The following is a 20,066-nucleotide window of genomic DNA, read 5'->3' as shown; positions in this document are numbered from 1 at the left end:
AAACTAAGCCTGAGTCAAAACCCGCATGAAGGCATCCATTAACGGAGGAGATCTCTCCTCGGTTGTGATGTACTGTTATCAACAGTGGTATAAATGTTAGGTTTCCATTAGAAAGAGAAAATGAAAATAGTCATCTCTGATTAGTTGGATCAAGCAAAGCGCCCAGAGGCGTAAAGTTATGAATTGTAACTAACTAACACTTATGAATTTTAACTAACTAATACCTGTAACTAATACCTATTTTCAATCGTATGGAGTAAAAAGACAATTTGTGGAGAATTATGTTGTTGTTCTAATGATATTTTTTGCAAAAAAAACTAGTGTCATATAACCTATCAATTTTCCATTAAATGAAATGCTTGTTCTTACAAATTTTCCCACATCTTAAGAGGTATGCATGTGTTTGTGTAGCATAACTTAGTCCAAAATGTGTAAATTTTAAAACACATCTATATGAACATGATCTACACAGAGAGAATTAAGTTTTTCATTTTATTTTTTTTTTAATGAAAAATTATATTATTTATAATTTTTTAAAGTTGGCGAAGTAATATTTCAATTACATTTTGCAGACATATGTGTTCATGTAAGATTTTTTTCAATTGTTTAAATAAATTGAAAAACCAAGAGTACCTTTTTAAGAGGGCCCATAAACGAAGATAGTGGTATTTTTTGAATTTTTTTGTTGTGTATATTTTATGTTATTGATTTTTTATTCATCCCCTTTGAAACTGTCCAAAAAAAATTCAAGCATTATGTTTAGAAGAAATTAGATGAAAAATATCATATGAATTTGAAAGTGTCAAACTCATATGCCATTGGAGACAGGATTCTTTCACGAATCCAATATGATCAACTGTGCCACTTAATGACAAATTATGCCCTAAATCAACCAAGGTATAAAATGGTGTTGTAGAGAAATCTACAGAAGTGGAGCTAAAAATATGTTTTTCAGGCCCTCAATAGCTCGATTGAGCACTTGAGATAAAATTTTAAATAACTCAATTGAGGGTTTAAGAAACCCACAATCGAGCACTTAATGTGGTTAAATAAAATCTTGATCTAGCTTTAAGGCTTGATCAAGCAACTTTCTTTAATTCCACGCCTAGGTTGTATTGGTAGGAAATTTCAAAAACATGGCTCGATCAAGCATATGCTTTATCAGGCCACTAGCTCGATCGAGCCCCTAGATAACCTTGGGTTACACACGAGCATAGTCGAGGGTTTGTTTTAATGCTCAATTGAGCTATATCTTTAAGCCCTCAAACAACTCGATCGAGGGCTCTGTTGTGCTCCACAACATCCCCCCATTTCATAACATTTTATTTACAAAATTTTCATATGAAATGGGTCCCTTAGTGTTTAATTGGTATCAACATTGTATCTTTCAAAAAAGGTCCGAAAAACAATGGAATACATTATATGAAAAACCTTTTGAAAAACCCATTTGATCGAATAAAACAATCCTTTCTTAATTGCAATAAAGTGATCGCAAGATCGCATATCGCAATGACACAAGGGAGCATAAATAAGTGGCATATTGGTTTCCGCCGATGCGATATCGCAATCGGCTATCGGCAATACTCAATGCAAATTCTAAAGCACCCCCATATCATTAGCCCCGATGCGATGCGCAATCAGCGATCGGCGATATAACTCATATCCCATTTATGATGGCAATACCCCCGATGCGATGCGATATCGCAATCGGCAAATCGGCGGCAAACTGTCCATGTTATATATAATCCCAATACCCCGACGCGATGCGATATCGCTATCGGCGATCGGAGGTTTGGAATGATGTCAATGAAAAAAGTTTTAGTTTGCCCCGATCGCCGAATGTGATAAAGCACAGATTTCAAAAAAGCCGTTAATAAAGGGATATCACGATCCATTTCATATTAAAGGCTTGATCCGTCCAAACAATGATTCGTCTACGCGCAACCACCAAAACACTCACAGCACGATCAAATGAATCATTCGGTCGATTAATGGTATAATGAGGCATTTAAGATTGGCAGGTTTTAAGCGGCCCTTTAATGTGATTGTAAGTCCTAAAATCCTCCCATGGATTGTGTCTACGCCCATTTTTAAAAGCTAAATTCCTTATTACGCATCAGTCATATTTCTCATCACTTGCAAGTTTTCATTGCTGTTTCTCTGTGTTACGTATATTTTTGCCTCTGTGCAGAATTCGTCCAAAGGAGAAAGTTCAAGCAAAATGGGAAAGAAATCCAAGAAAACCACAGGCGCTTCTTCTACGCCAGTTGCAGGACAAGTTCTCACTGACAAGAAGAAAGGATTAATTTCGGATACAACATGTGCAGGTCTCGCCAGGACTACTTGGCAGGGCACCTATAACTTGATTGAGATCGAAGAACTTACAGTGACAGTAGTGGAAGCTACTGCTGATTCTACTCGGAAATCTGAATGTACTCTCAAGGATTTGGCTGACTCCTTCCTTCACCAGATAGCAGCCAGGGAGAAAATCCTCCCATACACAGATGTAGTGCGTTGGGTGATTGAAGAAATCCCAATTATGGACAGAAGCTTCAGCACCAGAGATGGGAGAATTTTCGGGTCGTTCAAACCTGAGAACTTGAGGCAAATGTACCATTTGCCTAAGCCAGAGAAGATATATAATAAGGCGTTCCTGGAGAAATTCGCGAACGAGAACGAAGTTGAATCCGAACCCATCCGGGATTGGAGACAAAATCCAGCAAAGCACAAACATGAGTCTTCCGGTAAGTACTCAGTTGATTCCCTGGCTTCTCCTTATTGCTATGCCGGAATTATGATGTGTAGATTGTGGGGATTGCATGACTCCTCTAATTTCACCATAGAAATGGTTCCCTTAATGGAAGCTGTAGTGAACAGTCAAATAATGGATTGGGCCACTATTCTCTCAGATAAATTAGCCAAAGCTGTTCTTGATTTTAGAAATCAGACTGTCATCACTGAAAGGATAATTCCCCCATTCTATTACAGTGCATATATTTTAGATACTTTGTGTTTCAATTCTGAATTTCCCGTGCTCGGCTGGAGGTGGACGCCACAAGACCCCACGGCGATCCACATATACCATCAGAAATTATGGAAGTCTTCTTACAAACAACATCTGTACCAAATCTGCAATGGCTTTATGGTGCCTATTTATTATTCTATTTTTGATAAACCTATTCCTAAGATTTCCTACCAGGCTTCGTTTGATTTAACAGTGGTAGCGAGTTGGTCTGGAGAGGAAAGATTCACTTATGTTAGAGTTTTCGGTAGCCAATCCGAACCACATGTTCTCCCTTTGTATATACCAGATAAACCGTTGGCTAGAGAAATTGCTTACCAGATTACAACTGAGAGTGTTACACAAACTCTCAAGAAGAATAAGAAGCAGGGCTGGCCCTCATTTCCCTTAAGATGTGGTTTTTATACTCTACATGATCTCAAACATGCTGAAAAAGAAGCCACGAAGATGAAATCATTAACTCTGGCGACTCTCCCAAATAGGCCGTTTGATCCAAAGAAAGTTGCCTATAGAACACTAGAACAGGCCAAATTGACAAAATTTGAGCATAAAGAAGATATGTTTGACGACCTGTTCGTTGCAGCCGAATCAATAGGTCAGGCTAAAGAATTTGCTAGAATGAAATATAATGACGAGGGGTTAACTGAGTTTAATAAACTTAGAGAACAGAGGTTGCAAACTCTGCCTCTAGATTTACTAGCGACAACCCCGACGACATCATCAAGCGAGCCTGATCGGCAACAGTCTAAGGAACCTCCAATTATAACAAAAGAACAACAGAGACCACAGGAGGAAAATCAGAAGAAAGAACAGGAGGAGAAGCAGAGAAGAGAAAAAGAGGAAAAGCTGAAGAAAGAACAAGAAGATCAGCGGAAGAAAGAACAGGAAAAGGTCCGAAAGGAGCCCCAAACTGAAAAGGAAAAGCAGACCACCATCGATGTCAATATTGACACTCATATTGACCCTAAATTGATTAAGGAATGGGAGCAATTCGATTCCATTATCAGTGGTTTGGAATGCTCAAAGGACACAGACACTTCCAAGGGAGCTGTTACACAGGAAATCACTTCACCACAGGTTCTGAGTGGAACCAGCGGCCCACCCATTTCTAAAGAGGTAGAGGTAATACCAAGGGACCCCTCCGACCAAATTATTTTGCAGATAGAAGATATTCCTCCCCTAGATGTCTTCTACAGCCCAAGACATAAAGCAGTGGTTAAGCGACAAAGGAAAAGAAGAAGGACTGATCAACCTTCCCTTTTCCCAGAGCAAACTGTCACCGGCAACGTAGTTTGGAAGGAGGAACATGACCCCTCCGATGACCTAACAAAATTGTCACAGTATGCAGGTGCTTATTTGGCAACGACGATAGATAAAGCATCGGAGGTAAGCCTTTTACTGAAGACAAAGGATCAGGAGATTTTCTCATTACAGGCGCAGTTAAGTGAGGCAAAGTAGAAAGCAGAGCAGGCAGAGCAGCAATTATTGACACAACAGCAAGCGAACAATCAACTGACTCAACAATTGCAGGCATAAAAACAAAGGATTGACCAAAGCGCAATCCAAAGGTAGAAAGAATTATCAGAGGCATTGGCACAATTAAAGGCAACAAACGAGAAAATGATGAAAGCAAAAGATGAGCGAATTGCTCAATTATCATCACAGCTGGAAAAAGCGAAGGGCATTCCACAAGTGGATGAATTTAGAGCAGAAGCATTACAAATAAATAATACATTAATATCCCAAATTATGCTTCTGTGTCAACAATTAGCCGAGGCACAGCCACTGTGTGAATTAACAGAATCTATAGGTCAGCAAGTAGACAAGGCCAGGACAGAATTGGATCAAGTTGAAGAAATGTTAACTGCATTCATCGAATGGCAAGATTCTGACCAAGGACAAGCGACCAATTTACCCAGGATCTTAGAATCACACAAATATATACTCTTCACTTAATGGCAGTCCCAATTGATAAAAACAGAGAGGGCGATTTCAAGATGTAAATCAACTTCTAACAATTTAGTCGAGTTGGTCAATAACACCCTCTATCTGTCTAACATGATTTCCCAATGCACACCATGAAAGTTGACAACAATGAAATCATTGGAGCTATCATGTTATCCAGATTTGGAAGAAAAGGGGAGGTTAATCGCTGGGGTTAACAGTTTAGCCTGGGACACGTATTGGTTCTTCCTAGTAAAGCCGCACACACAGAGAGCCGCCCTTAAGTGCCTAACAGATGCAATCGGGTATATTATTCCCGATATTCAGGATGCCACCTATGCCGCCCAGCTCAGATCGTGCCTCAACATACCGCCTGAAGTAGAGCCAATGCTTGTGATAAGTCAGCTCAGATTCAAAGGCAAGCAGCCTACCTGATGAATCATGTCGCCGACTTCCAGAGCAATGAGGAAAATAGGATCAAAATTTATTGATACCAATTAAGTAGGATTTCTGTTTTATAGATAGGTAGATTAGTTAAAGTATTTATAGACCCTTTCATTGTTTTGGAAAGGGTCGTAAAGTTTTGTACCTGACTTAAAGTCTGAAGTTGCACTATTTTTCTTCAGTCATATTCTTTTATGAAACTGGACCAGTTGTTCTTAATTTAATAAAGAAGCTTTTTATGCGATTGTGCACTATTGTCTTCGTATGGAAATGTTTCTGCGTTGAAGGAAGAACTACAAGTAGCGATTGATATCGGGAGTGTCAAAGTAGCTCATATGGTATTTTTATCTATGTCTGAATTCATTCCTGTTATGTGAATTGTTATTTGATTATCCTTGCTATTATTGATTGCATGCATATGTTTTAACAACAATTCTATATTCTTTCCACGATTGGATGTTTTATAATATGCTTCCCTTTTAATCATGCATGTGTCGATGATATAATAATGAGTGTAGTAATATCGCTTTAATCGCTTTGCTTAACTATTTATGCACAGAAATCTTGAATGAATTAACATCCGTGTCTGTTAGATGAGGTCATCTATATGCCTGTCTTTAGACACAGACCATCAAACGCTACACTTCAAAGCTAAATAGATTCCCGGGATAGGTCATAGTTCTTTTATTTTTGCCAATAGATTTAGTTATTCGCCCATCGCTAGCTTAGTTTTATAAATCATCCATTCATCCCGTTTATCTACTTTTGGGAAACTGGTCCCATTATCCCCAGTCGGAGCCACTATTCCAAATGGAAAAAGAGCTGTACTAAGGTCCGGACCGGGTGGTTATCCCCAATGTTGTTGCAGCGATTTTTGAGGCATCAACATTTTTTGGCGCTAGAAGGAGGGCCCCAACTGTGAATGGCACATAAACCAAAACCTATAAGCCATTCTAAGAGTAATTCTCCCTCCAAATCCCCTCAACCTTCCTATTTGCATACTGGTTCTCCAGTATCCAAACAAGAAGAAGAGGAATCCACTACCACTGCTCAAACCCATCATACTCCAGAACAATTAAGTCTTGAATCACCTGAAGTCCAGTCTCTTATCCACAAACTTCAGAGCTTCTCGATTTCACCACAAAAATCTGAGGTATAACAAAGCAGTGCGACTTCGCAGTTCAATTTACCGCACCCTCTCACCAGACTTCAGAGAAAAAAGCTTGGTATTGAGCCCACCGAGTTCTCTTTACCTAAGAAGAAAAAGGCGAAGAAGACTACTGAAGGATCTGACAGTGAAGAGCTTTCATCCACATCCTCCATTGCATCTTCCCCACTGCAAAGTCAACCATCCACTTCCCCATTACATATTGTTGTTCATCAGGGATTAGGTACTATAACATCCCAACCTGCTCACTCCTCAATATTGTTTCCTTACCAAACATCTGGAATTACAATAGTAGTGTCATCTACTACCGTTGTTACAATGGCAGATCCATGGACTAGACCCGGTGCAGTCAACATGCCTGCACCATTGCATCCATTACCAGATGCTCCTGAAAAATGGCTACCCAAATTTAATCCAGATGATGGGACCCATGCTGAGGAACACATTAATAATTTCATGTTGGCAGTAAACTTGAAAGGAGTAACAGAACAAGATGATGTAGTTAGACTCTTCCCTTACACCTTGCAAGGATCAGCAGGATCCTGGTATTTCTCTTTACCCTCTGGTTCTATTACCAGCTGGAATACTTGCCAAGAGCAGTTTCTTACCAAATATGGAGATGATAGGTCTTTGGCTACCTTAATAAATGATCTCTCCAACCTTAGGATACAGCATCGGGAACTAATTAAGGAATTTAATGCTCGATTCAACAAACTCCTGAACAAAATCCCGACGGCCTCCAAGCCAAGTGAACAAATTCGAAGCGAATGGTACATAACCGCCCTACCTGCCAATATAGCCATTTTTGTAGATAGGGCTGGCAAACCTACCTTAGCTGAAAACATGAAAGAAGCACTTGCTGTGGAGAAACGTATCAATGCTTTAGAGAAAAAGGCTGCTCTGGAAGATAGAAAAGCCAAAAAAGTCTCTTTTAAAGATGACTCGAAAAAGAAAACCCCAAAAGACCCTTATGACATGGAAGGTTTGCAAAAGGTCCTAAAAACCTTATCAAATGAAATGGTTGAGATAAAGAAACAGGTGGCCGAAACCTCAACCAAAAAACCCTTTAGGACTTATAAGAGAAATGAATCAAAACCCCCAAATGTCATATCTAATGCAGACTCAGAGCAAGAAGATGAAGAGGAAGAAGAAACAATCACTCCCACTGACGATGAAGAAGAAGTAGTAGAATGCCATGGAATGTGGGATTTTATACTCCCTAATTCCGATACCGAAAATGAAGAGGAAGCGTTCCCGGTTACTACTAGGAGCAAAACCACTTCTGAACCTGTTCAGGTAACATCAAAGAAAAGAAGTGCAGGTGCCGCTACAACCAAAGAGAAAATACCTCCAAAGAAATCACCTGTAGTAGCACCCCAAAACCAGCCTTCAACTTCTAACACTCCTTCAACATCTAAAACATTAGTGGTATCCGATTCAATGGAGTATAACATTGTTGATGACATGAAGAAAACTAAAGCAAACATTACTATGTTTGAGCTTAGTAAATTAAAGCATCAACAAAAATTACTTCTTAAAGAATTGAACGTTGTTCCTTCTACACCTCTTCCCAGTGCTAAAGCTGCTAATGATTCAGGTCAACCTCCCCCAAGTATGGTTGAAGCTACCGATTCAGTTCTGATTGGAGATAGATCAAATTCTCACACTCTACCTTTCCTTCTAACCTATGAGATCTATAATAGAAACCTGCACAACTGTTTGATTGACTTTGGGGCATCTTCTAACATAATGCCAGCTTCAGTTTGTTCCAAATTGAACATTGAACCCCAGAAGTCTGCTATTCATATCGTACAGTTGGACAGGACCAAAGTACAGGTTGTGGGAGAAATTAATTCCGTGACTATAAGGTTATCTGCTGATCCCAGAGTTGTACAAAGGATCGATATATTGATAGCCGATATACCTGAGTTTTACGGTTTAATCTTGAGTAGGGATTGGTTTGAAAAATTGCATGGGTATATTTCTACTGATTGGTCACATATGTGGCTTCCCTATAAGGGTAAGCCAAATCAAATAAGGATTGATCGTGAAAAACATATGACCCATACAGTTACTGAATTTGAGCAAGAAAACCAGCCTGTAGCATTTAACAACAACATTTTCGGGAATTATTCATCCGAGTCATTCTTTGGTAACTTTACTGCCCAGTCATCCCCTTTCTCAGTCAATCATTTTTCATCTCAGATTGAGAATTTTTCACAAACTGATAGGTCTAGATGTTTCAATGATGCTGAGAAAACTGTAAATACATTAGTTAATACTTCTTTATTTTGGTCATTAAATTTCGATGGGTCCAAATCTAGTGAGGGCTCAGGAGCAGGATGTATTTTGGTTAGCCCATTAGGAGAAAAAACAATGCTGTCTTGTAGACTGGAATTTGAATGAACTAACAATACAATGGAATATGAAGCCTTAATCCAAGGGCTCTATAAAGCAATCGACCTTAAAGTGCAATACTTAAAAGTATTCGGCGATTATGAAATTGTCATCAAACAGGTGAGAAATACAATTCATTGTATTTCAAATCATCTTAAACATTACCAATCGCTCGTACAAGATCTTACTTCACACTTTTTGGCATTCAATATCTCCTCTATTCCTAGATCTCAAAATTCAGTGGCCGACCTGCTAGCCAATGTAGCTTCCAAACTCCTACCCTCTGAAGACTACAGCCCAGATAGATTTTCAGTAGAATTGCTTTTTAGGCCTTCAATCCCTGACAATGTCACTAATTGGAGAGTATTTAATCATGATGAGGATATTTTACAATTCTTAACTTCAGAAAAGTCCTATGATAATCAAATTATTGAGGAAAATGAGCATGACTCTCAAATGAGAGAAACACCTCAGGAAAATGCAATTCCTAAACCTGTGGTAAAGCTGGAGGATCTTTATGACATAAAAGACAGGTTTAAACCTGTAACTAATGCAAAGCTCCAAAGCTCTACCCTACGGTTTGAATTGGTAAATCTAGGTACTGAGCAAGCTCCTCAAAATATTAATTTAGGACTGGGACTTTCCTTAGAAAAAAAAGAGGCATTCATAAAACTGTTAAGGAAAAATAAATGGGTTTTTGCTTGGAAATATGATGATTTGAAGACATATGATACATCCATTATCCATCATACCATCCCATTGCTTCCCAATCAGAAACCAATTCAACAGAAGTTAAGAAAAATACATCCAAGTTTAGAGAGTCAAATAAAGACTGAACTTAACAAACTCTTGAAAGCCAAGATTATTTTTCCAGTCCGACACTCAAACTGGGTCTCCAATATGGTGCCAGTCAGAAAGAAGAATGGCGACATTCAGATTTGTATTGATTTCAGAAATTTGAACAAAGCGAGCTTAAAAGACAATTTCCCATTACCTACTATGGAGCAAATACTCCAATCAGTAGCAGGCTCTGAATTAATGTCTTTCCTAGACGGTTTCTCAGGATATAACCAAGTTTTGGTCCATCCTGATGACCAGCTTAAAACCACATTCAGAACCAAATGGGGAACATATGCATATCAGAAAATGCCCTTTGCACTTATTAATGCAGGAGCAACATTCCAAAGAGCGATGGATACAGCTTTCATAGGGATGATTAATAGAACAATGGTCGTCTATTTAGATGATATTACTGTATTCTCTAAAGAAAGAGCTAATCATTTGCACGACTTAAGTCAAATCTTTCAACTTTGAAAAAGATATGGTATTTCTCTTAACCCTAAAAAATCTTTCTTCACTCTTGACCAAGGAAAACTCTTAGGCTTTATTGTGTCTAAGGATGGCATTTATATCGATCCTGATCGGATCAAAGAAATCTCTGAAATACCCTTCCCACACAATAAAAAATCCATGCAGTCATTCTTAGGCCAGAGCAATTTTGTTAAAAGATTCGTTCCAGATTTTTCTCAAATCATTTTACCACTTCAAACTATGATCAAGAAAAATTCAGTCTTTAAGTGGGGGTCAGCGGAAAGAGAAGCGTTTGATTTAATCAAAAAATCAATAATCGATGCCCCAGCCTTAAATACTCCCAATTTTTCTAATCCTTTTACATTGTATACTATTGCCTCCACCTCGTCCTACGCAGCAGTACTCACGCAGCTCAACGATCACAATTTGGAAACACACATTTCATTCTTTAGTTCAAATCTTCAGGGTGCCGAATTGAATTACTCCGAAGTAGAAAAACAAGCCTTTGCTGTATTTAAATCAGTCAAACATTATAGACCTTTCCTTTGGAAAACCCACACTAAAGTTATAGTTCCTTTCCCTGCAGTTAGGTAACTATTAATCCAAAAAGAACTGGGTGAAAAAAGGGCAAATTGGGTCACAGCGCTGCAAGAATATGACTTAGAAATTAGGCCAGCAAAGATTGTTAGGGGCCAAGGTTTTTGCAGGTTACTGGCAGGAGCATCCAATATTCTAGAATCAAGTGATACAGATCAAACTGAAGAAGTCAATCAGATAAGTGTTACTGATTCTGAGTCTCAATATACAGATTTAATCTTTTATTTGAAAAATGGTTATGCACCTCCTAACCTGTCTTACAAAAACAAAAGGGCCATTAGGTTAAAAGCAAAGAATTTTACAATTATTGATGATGTGCTTTTTAAGCAGAATTATGATTCCATCTTATTAAGATGCCTTGAGAAAACTGAAGCACAAAAGGTTTTGCAGGAGTTACATGATGGACCAGCAGGAGGGCATTTTGGAGCTGACACAACAGCTCACAAAATTATTCATGCTGGATACTATTGGCCAACTCTGTTTAGAGATGCCCACGAGTATGTAAGGAAATGCATCAATTGTCAAACTTCTAGTGGAAGACAACGTAAACCAGCTTTCCCTCTGCAACCAGTCAACATTGAACAACCATTTGAGCAATGGGGATTGGATATCATTGGGGAAATTACTCCACCGTCTTCCAAACAGCATAAGTATATCCTTACTGCTACCGATTATTTTACTAAGTGGGTTGAGGCAGTCCCTTTGAAGACAGCAAATTCTGAAGCAATCATTGAATTCATAGATCAATTCATCATTACCAGGTTTGCTGTCCCAAATGCTCTTGTTTTTGACAGTGCATCATATTTCTCAGGCAATGCTATGTTTGATTTCGCTATTAAGAGAGGATTTAAATTGAAATATTCTGCTAATTACTATCCCCAGGGTAATGGACTAGCGGAATCAACTAATAAAAATCTGATCAAAATCATTAAGCGAACTATCGAACAGAATCATAAAAACTGGCACAAATCTTTAATGTTTGCATTATGGGCTGATAGGATAACCCAGAAAGCTTCTATAGGATCTTCCCCATTTAACCTTGTGTATGGAAAAGAAGCAGTACTACCCACAAATCTTGTTCTTCCTTCCCTAGCCCTAGTACAATTCATTGAAGAAAGTCCATCCTCTTCCATTCAGCTTAGACATGATCAAATTCTAAAATTAGAAGAGGAAAGAGAAAAAGCCAGGGTTACTCATGCCAAACATCAGCAAATCATCAAAGCAGCTTTTGATTCAGTCTCATCCGGTTCAAAACAATTCCAAGTCGGCGATTTAGTTCTGAAATGGGACAAAGCCCATGAGGACAAGGGTAAACACACCAAGTTCCAGAAGATGTGGCTTGGACCATTCCAGATCTGTGAAAAGATAGGCCATTCGACCTTTGTATTGCAAGATTTATCAGGTTCGAGAGATTCTCTCCCTGTTAATGGCCTTATCTTGAAGAAATTCTTTAATTGAGAAGGTAACCCCTTCTCCTTTCCTTTTAAGTTTGATAGAGTTTTGTAGTTTGTAGGATTTTCTTTGGAAAATAATGTTGTAAAGTATCTTCCATTGACCTTTGCTGTGTTTAAACAATTTGATCTACAGAAGTAGTGTGATATTTGATTTTAAAATAATAGAACTCTTAACCAAAAGGGATAATTTCTAGGAAATTAGGTATTATTGTATTCTGAAACCATCTTTAAAGTTTTGCGAACTCCTCTCAAAATTTAGAAGTATTGTAAATCATTCTCTGTTTTCAAATTGGTCTCACAAAAGGTTATCAATATCAAGATAGAAGCTAATCCAACTTCAGCATCTTCAACTCTTACCCTGTCATCCATTTACTCTTAAGGAGAAAATTGTCCATCCCATTCACTCAAGCTTATGATTATTCAGAGTGTAATTCTAAAATATTTTGATATAAAAGACAAGAGGTCTTATTACAAGCCTGCTTACCAGGATCATAGGGAAACAATTTAACCAACATTACCAATACTGCATACCATAACAGGGTAATGGCTTAGCAATTATAAGACAAGGGGTCTCATCACGAGCCAGCTTGTTCGGTTAGATTACTACCAGTGAATGGCATTGTCAATAGCTGGCTACCAAACCAGGACAATGGCTTTTTATCTTATCAATAACAGAAATAGGAAAGAAATACAAAATATGAAAACATGTTTTGAATTCATTCTGTTAATCACACTCTTAATTGGATGGGACAATGGACAATAACATGGTTAAAAGGTATCCCTGTCGAAACTATGAACGTTTGCTGGCAGCAGAGGCTCTACCTATGACAGACGAGTTCACTATAAAAGCTGATTTGGGAAAGTTTTCTGTTTTATAATTATAAACCAATAAAGGCCTATTTTAAAACTTAGAATGTATCTATTGTCTTAAGAAAAGAGAGGAAATTAACAAAATAGTTTCATTTTATTCAGAATGCATATACACCTAGTTATATTAGAATTTTCCCCTTTGATTAGAATTCTATTTTTGAAAAAGTTTAAGTATTTCTATAATTCTCAGAGATAACTGGTCCTTCCAGCGAATCGCCAATTGTTATGCTCCACAACATCCCCCCATTTCATAACATTTTATTTACAAAATTTTCATATGAAATGGGTCCCTTAGTGTTTAATTGGTATCAACATTGTATCTTTCAAAAAAGGTCCGAAAAACAATGGAATACTTTATATGAAAAACCTTTTGAAAAACCCATTTGATCGAATAAAACAATCCTTTTTTCATTGCGATAAAGCGATCACAAGATCCCATATCGCAATGACACAAGGGAGCATAAATAAGTGGCATATTGGTTTCCGCTGATGCGATATCGCAATCGGCTATCGACAATACTCAATGCAAATTCTAAAGCACCCCCATATCATTAGCCCCGATGCGACGCGCAATCGGCGATCGACGATATAAATCATATCCCATTTATGATGGCAATACCCCCGATGCGATGCGATATCGCAATCGGCAAATCGGCGGCAAACTGTCCATGTTATATATAATCCCAATACCCCGACGCGATGCGATATCACTATCTGCGATCGGAGGTTTGGAATGATGTCAATGAAAAAAGTTTTAGTTTGCCCCGATCGCCGAATGCGATAAAGCACAGATTTCAAAAAAGCCGTTAATAAAGGGATATCACGATCCATTTCATATTAAAGGCTTGATCCGTCTAATAAATGATTCGTCTGCGCGCAACCGCCAAAACACTCACAGCACGCTCAAATGAATCATTCGGCCGATTAACGGTATAATGAGGCATTTAAGATTGGCAGGTTTTAAGCGGCCATTTAATGTGATCGTAAGTCCTAAAATCCTCCCATGGATTGTGTCTACGCCCATTTTTAAAAGCTAAATTCCTTATTACGCATCAGTCATATTTCTCATCACTTGCAAGTTTTCATTGTTGTTTCTCCGTGTTACGTATATTTTCGCCTCTGTGTAGAATTCATCCAAAGGAGAAAGCTCAAGCAAAATGGGAAAGAAATCGAAGAAAACCGCAGGCGCTTCCTCTACGCCAGCTGCAGGACAAGTTCTTACGGACAAGAAGAAGGGATTAATCTCGGATACAACATGTTCAGGTCTCAACAGAACTACTTGGCAGGGCACCTATAACCTGATTGAGAGCGAAGAACCTACAGTGACAGTAGTAGAAGCTACTGCTGATTCTACAAGGAAATCTGAATGCACTCTCAAGGATTTGGCTGACTCCTTCCTTCACCGGATAGCAGCCAGGGAGCAAATTCTCCCATACACAGATGTAGTGCGTTGGGCAATTGAAGAAATCCCGATTATGGACAGAACCTTCAGCACCAGAGATGGGAGAATTTTCGGGTCGTTCAAACCTGAGAACTTGAGGCAAATGTACCATTTGCCTAAGCCAGAGAAGATATATAATAAGGTGATCCTGGAGAAATTCGCGAACGAGAACGAAGTTGAATATGAACCCATCCGGTATTGGAGACAAAATCCAGCGAAGCACAAACATGAGTCTTCCGGTAAGTACTCAGTTGATTCCCTGGCTTCTCCTTATTGCTATGCCGGAATTATGATGTGTAGATTGTGGGGATTGCATGACTCCTCTAATTTCACCATAGAAATGGTTCCCTTAATGGAAGCTGCAGTGAACAATCAAATAATGGATTGGGCCACTATTCTCTCAGATAAATTAGCCAAAGCTGTTCTTGATTTTAGAAATCAGACTGTCATCACTGAAAGGATAATTCCCCCATTCTATTACAGTGCATATATTTTAGATACTTTGTGTTTCAATTCTGAATTTCCCGTGCTCGGCTGGAGGTGGACGCCACAAGACCCCACGGCGATCCACATATACCATCAGAAATTATGGAAGTCTTCTTACAAACAACATCTGTACCAAATCTGCAATGGCTTTATGGTGCCTATTTATTATTCTATTTTTGATAAACCTATTCCTAAGATTTCCTACTAGGCTTCGTTTGATTTAACAACGGTAGCGAGTTGGTTTGGAGAGGAAAGATTCACTTATGTTAGAGTTTTCGGTAGCCAAGCCGAACCACATGTTCTCCCTTTCAGGGAAAATTTTAAGGACCCCCCCTAAATTTATAAATATAATAAATGGGCGAATCTCCATGGTATATAGGAAAAATGGAAGGCGATTTTATCAATAATATAATATGTATATATAATTTTTTGGCGAATCTCTCACCAGGCATGGCGAATATTTTACTCAATTATAATTATAAAACTTTGTAAAGTCCTAGTGAATCTTAGCATAGGCTACATGCTGGTTTAATTCCCCCATTTAAATAGGCTACATTCCAGGTGAATACCATGGGTCAATACCATGTGCCATTTTGGTGAATACCATTGTCAATACCATGTGCCATTTTTATTTTTATTAATTCTAATATTAGGGTTAATAATGGTTTTTTGCATGGTATTAATAACAATCTAGTCCATGGTATTTGTCCCATAGTATTTTGGCCATAGGTTTCACCTAAATATAACCTATTTTTTGAGTGTTCATAAATATAAGGTGACTTATGGAGTAAATATAAAAAATGTTTTACTTGTTTACCATACCTCTCGTTTATTTATATTTTTATTAATTTACCATACCTCTTTTACAAATATGGTATTTGGCCCATAGGATTCACTTAAATAAAACCTCTTTCTTGAGCCTTCATAAATAGAACGAGGGTTATGGACTAAATATAAAAAGAGGTTTTATTTATTTACTATACGTCTAGTTTATTTATATTTTTATTTATTTACCATACTTTTTGAGTAAGTATAAAAAGACGTTTTATTTATTTACCATACCTCCACTTTACTTATATTTTTATTTATTTACACCCTTACATGTATATAAGGTGACTTATGGAGTAAATATAAAAAATGTTTTATTTATTTACCATACCTCTCATTTATTTATATTTTTATTAATTTACCATACCTCTTTTATAAATATGGTATTTGGCCCATAGGATTCACTTAAATAAAACCTATTCTTGAAAATGGGCGAATGGATTCACTTAAATAAAACCTATTCTTGAAAATGGGCGAATGGAAGGTTGTAACTCCTAATTTCAAGGGCTAAATTTACCTTTTTTACCCTCTCCCTTAAAATAAGGTGGGCTATTTGAGGTGATTTGTAAAAATGTACTATGATACAAAATATTCGCCCACTAAAAATTTAAAACCCCTTAATTTCGCCAAAGGGCGAACATTCGCCCCTAAAATTATCCTTGCTCCCTTTGTATATACCAGATAAACTGTTGGCTAGAGAAATTGCTTACCAGATTACAGCTGAGAGTGTTACACAAACTCTCAAGAAGAATAAGAAGCAGGGCTAGCCCTCATTTCCCTTAAGATGTGGTGTTTATACTCTACATGATCTCAAACATGCTGAAAAAGAAGCCACGAAGATGAAATCATTAACTCTGGCGACTCTCCCAAATAGGTCGTTTGAGCCAAAGAAAGTTGCCTATAGAACACTATAACAGGCCAAATTGAAAAAATTTGAGAATAAAGAAGATATGTTTGACGACCTGTTCGTTGCAGCCGAATCAATAGGTCAGGCTAAAGAATTCGCTAGAATGAAATATAATGACGAGGGGTTAACTGAGTTTAATAAACTTAGAGAACAGAGGTTGCAAACTCTGCCTCTAGATTTCCTAGCGACAACCCCGACGACATCATCAAGCGAGCCTGATCGGCAACAGTCTAAGGAACCTCCAATTATAACAAAAGAACAACAGAGGCCACAGGAGGAAAATCAGAAGAAAGAACAGGAGGAGAAGCAGAGAAGAGAAAAAGAGGAAAAGCTAAAGAAAGAGCAAGAGAGTCAGCGGAAGAAAGAACAGGAAAAAGTCCGAAAGGAGCCCCAAGCTGAAAAGGAAAAGCAAACCACCATCGATGTCAATATTGATACTCATATTGACCCTAAATTGATTAAGGAATGGGAGAAATTCGATTCCATTATCAGTGGTTTGGAATGCTCAAAGGACACAGACACTTCTAAGGGAGCTGATACACAGGAAATCACTTCACCACAGGTTCTGAGCGGAACCAGCGGCCCACCCATTTCTAAAGAGGTAGAGGTAATACCAAAGGACCCCTCCGACCAAATTATTTTGAAGATAGAAGATATTCCTCCCCTGGATGTCTTCTACAGCCCAAGACATAAAGCAGTGGTTAAGCGACAAAGGAAAAGAAGAAGGACTGACCAACCTTCCCTTTTCCCAGAGAAAACTGTCACCGGCAACGTAGTTTGGGAGGAACATGACCCCTCCGATGACCTAACAAAATTGTCACAATATGCAGGTGCTTATTCGGCGGCGACGATAGATAAAGCATCGGAGGTAAGCCTTTTACTGAAGACAAAGGATCAGAAGATTTTCTCATTATAGGCGCAGTTAAGTGAGGCAAAGCAGAAAGCAGAGCAGGCAGAGCAGCAACTGTTGACACAACAGCAAGCAAACAGTCAACTGACTCAACAATTGCAGGCAGAAAAACAAAGGATTGACCAAAGCGCAATCCAAAGGCAGAAAGAATTATCAGAGGCATTGGCACAATTAAAGGCAGCGAACGAGCAAATGATGAAAGCAAAAGATGAGCGAATTGCTCAATTATCATCACAGCTCGAAAAAGCGAAGGGCATTCCACAAGTGGACGAATTTAGAGCAGAAGCATTACAAATAAATAATGCATTAATATCCCAAATTAAGCTTCTGTGTCAACAATTAGCCGAGGCAGAGCCACTGTGTGAATTAACAGAATCTATTGGTCAGCAAGTAGACAAAGCCAGGACAGAATTGGATCAAGCTGAAGAAACGTTAACTGCATTCATCGAATGGCAAGATTCTGACCAAGGACAAGCGGCCAATTTACCCAGGATCTTAGAATCACACAAAGATATACTCTTCACTGAATGGCAGTCCCAATTGATGAAAGCAGAGAGGGAGATTTCAAGATGTAAATCAACTTCTAACAATTTAGTCAAGTTGGTCAATAACACCCTCTATCTGTCTAACATGATTTCCCAATGCACACCAGGAAAGTTGACAACAATGAAATCATTGGAGCTATCATGTTATCCAGATTTGGAAGAAAAGGGGAGGTTAATCGCTGAGATTAACAGTTTAACCCGGGACACGTATTGGTTCTTCCTAGTAAAGCCGCACACACAGAGAGCCGCCCTTAAGTGCCTAACAGATGCAATCGGGTATATTATTCCCGATATTCAGGATGCCACCTATGCCGCCCAGCTCAGCTCGTGCCTCAACAAACCGCCTGAAGTAGAGCCAATGCTTGCGATAAGTCAGCTCAGATTCAAAGGCAAGCAGCCTACCTGATGAATCATGTCGCCGACTGCCAGAGCGATGAGGAAAATAGGATCAAAATTTATTGATACCAATTAAGTAGGATTTCTGTTTTATAGATAGGTAGATTAGTTAAAGTATTTATAGACCCTTTCATTGTTTTGGAAAGGGTCGTAAAGTTTTGTACCTGACTTAAAGGCTGAAGTTGCACTATTGTGCTTCAATCATATTCTTTTATGAAACTGGACCAGTTGTTCTTAATTTAATAAAGAAGCTTTTTATGCGATTGTGCACTATTGTCTTTGTATGGAAATGTTTCTGCGTTGAAGGAAGAACTAGAAGTAGCGATTGATATCGGGAGTGTCAAAGTAGCTCATATGGTATTTTTATCTATGTGTGAATTCATTCCTGTTATGTGAATTGTTATTTGATTATCCTTGCTATTATTGATTGCATGCATATGTTTTAACAACAGTTCTATATTCTTTCCACTATTGGATGTTTTATAATATGCTTCCCTTTCAATCATGCACGTGTCGATGATATAATGATGAGTGTAGTAATATCGCTTTAATCACTTTGCTTAACTATTTATGCACAACAATCTTGAATGAATTAACATCCGTGTCTGTTAGATGAGGTCATCTATATGCCTGTCTTTAGACACAGACCATCAAACGCTACACGTCAAAGCTAAATAGATTCCCGGGATAGGTCATAGTTCTTTTATTTTTGCCAATAGATTTAGTTATTCGCCCATCGCTAGCTTAGTTTTATAAATCATCCATTCATCCCGTTTATCTACTTTTGGGAAACTGGTCCCATTATCCCCAATCAGAGCCACTATTCCAAACGAAAAAGGAGCTGTACTAAGGTCCGGACCGGGTGGTTATCCCCAATGCTGTTGCAACGATTTTCGAGGCATCAACATTTTTTGGCGCTAGAAGGAGGGCCCCAACTGTGAATGGCACATAAACCAAAACCTATAAGCCATTCTAAGAGTAATTCTCCCTCCAAATCCCCTCAACCTTCCTATTTGCATACTGGTTCTCCAGTACCCAAATAAGAAGAAGAGGAATCCACTACCACTGCTCAAACCCATCATACTCCAGAACAATTAAGTCTTGAATCACCTAAAGTCCAGTCTCTTATCCACAAACTTCAGAGCTTCTTGATTTCACCACAGAAATCTGAGGTATCACAAAGCAGTGCGACTTCGCAGTTCAATTTACCTCACCCTCTCACCAGACTTGAGAGCGAAAAGCTTGGTATTGAGCCCACCGAGTTCCCTTTACCTTAGAAGAAAAAGGCGAAGACGACAACTGAAGGATCTGACAGTGAAGAGCTTTCATCCACATCCTCCATTGCA

At 38.5% G+C, this 20,066-nt stretch overlaps 1 pseudogene; it reads right to left on the bottom strand.

The window, feature by feature from the left end:
* The window catches only part of LOC149210472 (uncharacterized), a 73,643-nt pseudogene that overhangs the window by 29,243 nt on the left and 24,334 nt on the right, over positions 1–20,066 (bottom strand).

Source organism: Pinus tabuliformis, chromosome 1_2 (assembly GCF_031772625.1).
Source record: "Pinus tabuliformis cultivar Carrire ecotype Pingquan chromosome 1_2, CPIR1, whole genome shotgun sequence".
Lineage (NCBI taxonomy): Eukaryota > Viridiplantae > Streptophyta > Pinopsida > Pinales > Pinaceae > Pinus > Pinus tabuliformis.
Note: the sequence above shows the minus strand (reverse complement) of the source record. Positions and strands in the feature narration are given on the sequence as shown.